The sequence below is a fragment of the Musca autumnalis genome, unplaced genomic scaffold, assembly GCF_047663935.1.
Source record: "Musca autumnalis isolate F117 unplaced genomic scaffold, ASM4766393v1 scaffold_1, whole genome shotgun sequence".
Classification (NCBI taxonomy): domain Eukaryota; kingdom Metazoa; phylum Arthropoda; class Insecta; order Diptera; family Muscidae; genus Musca; species Musca autumnalis.
The window spans coordinates 305,279,920-305,286,005 of NW_027411644.1; positions in this window are offsets into that span (position 1 = coordinate 305,279,920).

The window sequence follows — 6,086 nt, forward strand, 5'->3', positions numbered from 1 at the left end:
AAGCCAAATTTACTGTAAAACAGCATGATATTGGGACTGTCTGGTTACTCAAAATTTGCAACAATTTGCACAAATTGTTACAGAAAGTTGTATATTAACTCACTTTGTTTACAGTTCATCATTGAGTTTTGGAAGTTTTTGCTGGAGAAATTTCTTCTAGCCGGAACTTGCAAGTAACCAGACATATGTACATACGTATTGTGCGATATGACTTTGCCCATGAAGCCGCGTATTTTTTTATCGTCAAGATACTACACATATTTTGTGATTATTTTCATTTTCTTGCACTGAAAGCTATTTTAATACATGGTATGTTCCTTTACTTTGGAAAATTGTTAAACCGGCAAAAGTAGTAAAAGTTGTAAACTGCTCCCATATGAATTGTATGGTGTCAGAAGTAAACGAACGCTTTTCGAGTAAAAAGTGGTAAAACTTGAAGATTCCTGTACGTAAGTAGGTGTTTACACCAGACAGTTTGTCTTCAAATACAACTCTGATTTACTAACACATGCATATGTACATTTGTCGTTTGTCTCCCAGCTGTCCATAATTTTTTCACAGACAGTAAGGAAGACAATTTTTTGGCATTTTTATAAAAATAAGTGAGATAATAATTGAAATTTGTTGAAAACAAAAGAACATGAACAAAAACAAAAACAAAATATGCGAATGGAAAACAAAAATATGTCGATGATTTTCATTCAAAATTTTACAACTGTTTTTGCAGTTGTCGGGACGCCTACGTCACACAGGCAAGTTGTGGGATTTTGACAATCAATACATGAAGTCAACTGTCCCGTCATTTGTAAACGCAGGGTAAAGGAACAGAGCTACAATAAATAAAAATCTCCTGTTTCCGCTGCAACAATAGAAGAATGAACTAATGAAAATAGTCAACATGCGTCAATAAGTCTTGTGAAAACTATGAAAATTTTCATTAACGTGAAAATGAGTTTATAGGCAAGGGGTGTGAAGGAGGTGAAACTTCGTACACTAGGTTCTGTAACCTGAAATTATACTTTTGCTCTGTTCCAGAACCTATAAGAAGCTACTATTTTTTACTACGATAACATTTGCTCTGTTCCAGAACCTGCAAGAGTTTACTACTTTTTACTACGATAACATTTTTTCCTTTATGTTATCGGAAAAAATTGTAAAAATTAGTAGATTCTTGCAGATCTGGAACAGACCAATTTTTTCCTTTATGTTATCGAAAAAATAGTAAAAATTAGTAGATTCTTGCAGTACTGGAACAGACCATTTGTTTTTAAATTCATAACAAAGACATAAAATGGTAAAGATTGGACAAGATGCATAATGCAGCTCAATTTTACTATTAAATCATAGATGGTGGGTGTGTATAACAGACAACTAACAGAAGACGACGGCAACAAAAACAAATATAACATAGTTTTATGTCACCATATTGGAACATAACATTATGTTAGACCTCCAGCACCATCTGCAGATGTATAGTAGCAATGTAAATGTCCCATATTGTTATATTTTATGTCTTTGCATGAAATTATGTTATTATAGCCCTGTTCCTTTACGTGCAAGAATCTTCAAGTTCTACCACTTTTTACTCGGAAAGCGTTCCTTTACTTCAGACACCATACAATTCATATGAGTACAGTTTACAACTTATACTAGTTTTGCCGGTTTTACCACTTTCAAAAGTAAAGGAACAGACCATATGTTATGTCGTGCGGACTCGTAGAATCTTCGATTCGATATATGCCTAATGTACATAGAAAATAGAAATAAGAATACAAAGGGCTATTATTACTGCTAAACCTAAATAACGGCGGGACGTACACAAATATTTCACCAACCTACCAAAAAAACGCTCTCTGAGCGTCCGTATTACCCAAATACGTTGAGTCCCAAATCACATTTAAAACACAAAATCCGCGACCGAAACTTACTTAAATGTTTTCATTCGTAAAATAAATAATTTTCCTTTGCAATTAATTGGATTTCAGTAGTGGGATTATGTAACTCATTTTTGCTGTAATAACGTTCTGTCGTAGTTGAATTTTTTCAACTTACAAAAAATATACGCTCGACGGATTTCGGTAGTTCTCATGAGAATACATGTGTTCTACTTTTTTCACCACGCACGCCCTGGGTATACGTATACCGTATGTAGGTATGGGCCTTAGTCCATATTTACATTAGGCAATTTTCCTTGCGGCAATTGTCAGTTTGTCGGTGAGAGAGGGTGTTGAGAGGCAAATGGTTACCATATGCCTCATCTCTCTCTCTCCAGCAAACTGACAATTGCCGCTAGGAAAATTGCCTAATATAAATATGGACATATATGTATATATGTTTTCTTTTAATATTGGATGGATTTGAAAACGCAAAATAAAGACATTAATAATATAAGCTCTGTTCCAGAACTAAAAAGTTTTTACAATTTTTACGACTTTTACACATTTTGCGTTCCCGCACACAAAATTTATATGAAAATCGTTTACGACTTTTACAACTTTTACGACTTTTACCACTTTATAAAGTACGGGAACAGGCCAATAATTTTTACATTAAAAGTTAATGCGAAGAAGGTTCTCCTTGACATTTAATGGTTACTTTTTACGTTAAGTTAATCGGAACGCTATAAATCTTTCCGTAAAATCTATAATTTTAAAAAAGAAGACTTATAATAATGGGGGAAAATGTCATTGGTATTTGATACTAGTATTACTGGAGAATCAAAACAGGTGACACTTAACTCTACCTGAAAATTATTGTAGCGTGTGTCTGGTACAAGACTAACGCCCATACCAAATATTCAACGTGACGCACTAAAATAATTCGCAATCCTACCACAAAAACGTTATGACCAAAATCCCGTTTAAAACACAAAACCGCGATTAAAACATATTAAACCCTTTATCTTTCGTAGCATGGTAGAATGATAAAAGGTAGTCGCATCTGTCAAATTCAGGTAAATACAACCCTGTATGTCTGTACGGGAGCGTGTCAAATACAGAACAACAATAATGTGAAATGACATTTCATAACAAAAGTCAAAAACATGTATTTGTGATTATTTTTATGTTTGTGAAAAAAAGAAATTTTGAATATATCAACAAATTTCATGGCTGTTAAGGCGCACATACATATAAAAACCAATTTCAACACCACAAAGTCTCAACAACCGCTCACTTCCAGATGCTGCGGAAACGAAACGATTGGAAAATTCCAGTGTTACAGCCACGGTTAAATAATGTGTAAAAGACTATTGAGATAGTCTATTATATAGGATACACCACACTGAAAAGTTTAGGCAGACAATTCCCGACATCACTACTTTTACCGATATAAAAATCTTACTAATTCTTTGTAAACTTCTATTAATAAAAAAAGCATAAAAAAAGGCATAAAAAGCATAAAAAGCGTTGTTTCACTTTTTAAATTTATTTTATATACGTTTTAGTTCAATTTTGAGATTTTTGGTGGTCTTGCTTAAAAAATTTCAGCAACAAAATATTGAAACTCAGTTTAACCGCTTTGCAGGTGTAAATGCTTTGGTTTCTTTCCAAGAACAGTCCCAGACCTTAAATAGATTGCCATCCTTGCCACTTTTGCATAAACCAGACACCAAATTTCTTGTGTAATCGGCATTTCTTCGTTAGAGGCAGAGGGCAGTAATGATCTTCTTTTATTTGGATTCGTGAAATAACTTAGCCAGAGTATGAAGTTTGTCCAAATCTTTGCAGGCTGGCTGGGTAAATACAATAATTATCATCAATTACTTCATGTTTTTGCAAAGCTCCAACGGTTGGAGCAGTGCAGGGTCCATCTACAACAAAATCAGCATTTTAATATGTTAATCGCTCGCATTTTATTGAAGACTGTATTGATTTTAGAGATTTTTTTCGTTTCAATTTAAAACCAATTCAAATGAAAATTTAATTTTAACTGACATTTATAGATACATATGTATATGTATGTACATACATTCTGTGTCAAATTCATTTTGACAATGAATGTACTTCAAATTCAAAATTTAAAAAAAATTTGAATCATATGTTAGCATGAAATTACCTTCTTATTGTACCATGTTTCGTAGACACAAATAATTTTCCTTTACAATAAATTGATTTTCGTGATTTGTTTGGCTTTTTATACGTACATCTTTGCCACAGTGGCTTTGGGAATACAGACATATTTAGGTATGCGCCTAAAGGTGCCATTAGTCCATTAGTCCAACTAATTTTCCGACTGGTATGGGGTATGGCACTCTAAAGCAACACCATCACCGAGGCATGCTGTGGAGAAGGGATCCGCGGAAAAACATGGTCTGTGCTTGCAACAAATGCTCCACTACCTAAGCCTTTGTATTGGAAACACATTTTTACTGCAGGATAGTAAATCAGATTGTTGAAACCGGATTCTCCAGGCCCACAAATGAATTTAAATTTGATTTGGAACAAAAAAAGTTGCCACAACAATACCCATATCCACAGCAGAAACAACAAGCTTTGTATGGAAAGCAATATTTGATGTTTTTATATGTCTTTCGATTCCGCGAAAGAAAGAAGTTGGCATAATCCAAAACGAAGAGAGACGGGATGAAACTATGAACATATATGAATATCATAAAGAGGGCACACAAGGCAAATTACGCCCTATTGAGAAAAATCTTCGTAAGGCATTTACATAAATGTTAACTGTGTAGAATAGCATGGGGCAGCAACAGTGGCGAAGATGCCCCATGCTACCCTACGTATGAAAACTGCGCTAACCTTTGTTTTACTTAGTAAAGAGGAAAAAAGTTAGCTAATGCTTCAAAAGAACTCAAGTGTGGTACTGCTATGTAAGACCTATACCAATGTCCTTAACATTATCTTTTTAAGAGGCTTTCGTTGGCTTTAATTTAGCATTGAGGCCAACACGTGAATAGTATTACTATAAACTACTTTGTTCTGTGATAATCTTATAGATTTAAACTCAACATCACTAACAATCAGAATGCTAAAAATGGCATATAAGCTTGGATTTTCGAACTTTCCATACTCTCCGCTATGAGAAATTTCATTTAATGTGGGCGTGAATTAAATATGTGAATATATAAACTTAAATGACGGTAACGTGGATCCATGACCACTGAAGGGGCTTAAGTCATGTCAAATATCAAAGCTCATTCGTCATATGGCGAAACTAGCTCTTTTACACTGTTCTGAATTTCCATACAGAGCGCCACAACCCAAAATATTGTTACGGAATTAGGTTTAACTAATCTCCGTGTAGACGTTGTTTTATTCCCCAGTACGATTTGTACCAAATAAAACAGGGTTCGTTTAGATTACGTTTCTACAATGCTTTATTTACTTTATTACACTTATTCGGAACCGACTTTAATTACTAAGCACACAGCAAGTCTCTAGTTAGCACGCAGCTATTCTTTTACCGATATGTTCAGTTCAACGCTTAAAACACGACTCACCCAATGTTGCCGTTCATACCGCTATTTATAACCAAAATCTCCTTGGTCTAGAATTATCTACAAAATCTGGCAACATCTCGAATCTGTGCAGCGAACACACAGACGCACATTCGCACTAATGGGGTTTCTACACGGTATGTTTTTTACATATTTGTGCATACCAACTGTCACTTTTTACAAATCTGAATTTTGTACACATGGTGTGAACCATACAGAAATTGCAATGCATGAAAGTATTATGTGCATACATAGCTTCGTTCCCGTACTTTTTAATAGTAAAACTCGTAAAAGAGAGAACTGTAAAAAAATTGTTCACACAAAATAGATTTTTGAAATAGTTCGGGAACGGAAAAATGGAAAATACGTCAAAAAAACTGGACAAATGTCAAAGTCGGTGTATCAGCCAATCAGACGCCGGCATCCATGTTACTATTTTTTACACGTTCAAATTTGTCGAGTAAAAAGTTTTTAAAGAGAGCGTAATTCAGCGCCAATTTTGTTTAAAGAGAAGTGAACATTTTACAACTTTTTTGTGTACGGGAACGGGTTTTCGGGTAAAATGTGTAAAAGTCGTAAAAATTGTAAAAACTTTTTAGTTCTGGAACAAAGCTCATATGTACATTTTTCG